The sequence below is a fragment of the Sinocyclocheilus grahami genome, unplaced genomic scaffold (assembly GCF_001515645.1).
Source record: "Sinocyclocheilus grahami isolate Dianchi unplaced genomic scaffold, SAMN03320097.WGS_v1.1 scaffold10.1, whole genome shotgun sequence".
Lineage (NCBI taxonomy): Eukaryota > Metazoa > Chordata > Actinopteri > Cypriniformes > Cyprinidae > Sinocyclocheilus > Sinocyclocheilus grahami.
Genome location: NW_015505189.1, coordinates 172,059 through 172,635, shown reverse-complemented (window position 1 = coordinate 172,635; position 577 = coordinate 172,059).

Here is a 577-nt window from a genome sequence, read left to right as displayed (position 1 = left end):
TGCCAACGTTGGAGGTAGTCCAATGCACTGAATAGACTCAGGCACAACAACCCATCCATATTCATGCATTATTTCTGGGGAGGGCTGAGGCGGAATGTATTCATAAACTGGAAGGCAGTGAGAGTCGATGTACATAACTGTTTAGATGGAGATAGATTTGTTTTCTGGAGAACACTTATTCACTTATTCACTTATTAAAAATCCGAGAAAGAACACTATGATAGCACACAACGTTGAGAAAATAAAAGAGAATTAAAGTTTATTTTACATTTACATTGTTAGTGTTATGAGGGTCTTGTGCAAACTAGGTATTTTCTGATTAAAACGTATTATATTATTTTCTGATACATTTCCCCCCCTCCGGAATGAATGATATAAATATAAATGAATTTGATAAATATAAATATCAAAATATTTCTCAAAATCACAATTTCTCAATAAATATATAATAGTATTCAATGTTGGTGAAAGGCTTATTTCAAATGCAAACGCTGCTCTACTTGGCATCAAGTTGGCATCTTCTTATCCATCGCTTTGATAGGCCTATGTCTGTAATTATGATATTATGATGACTCAT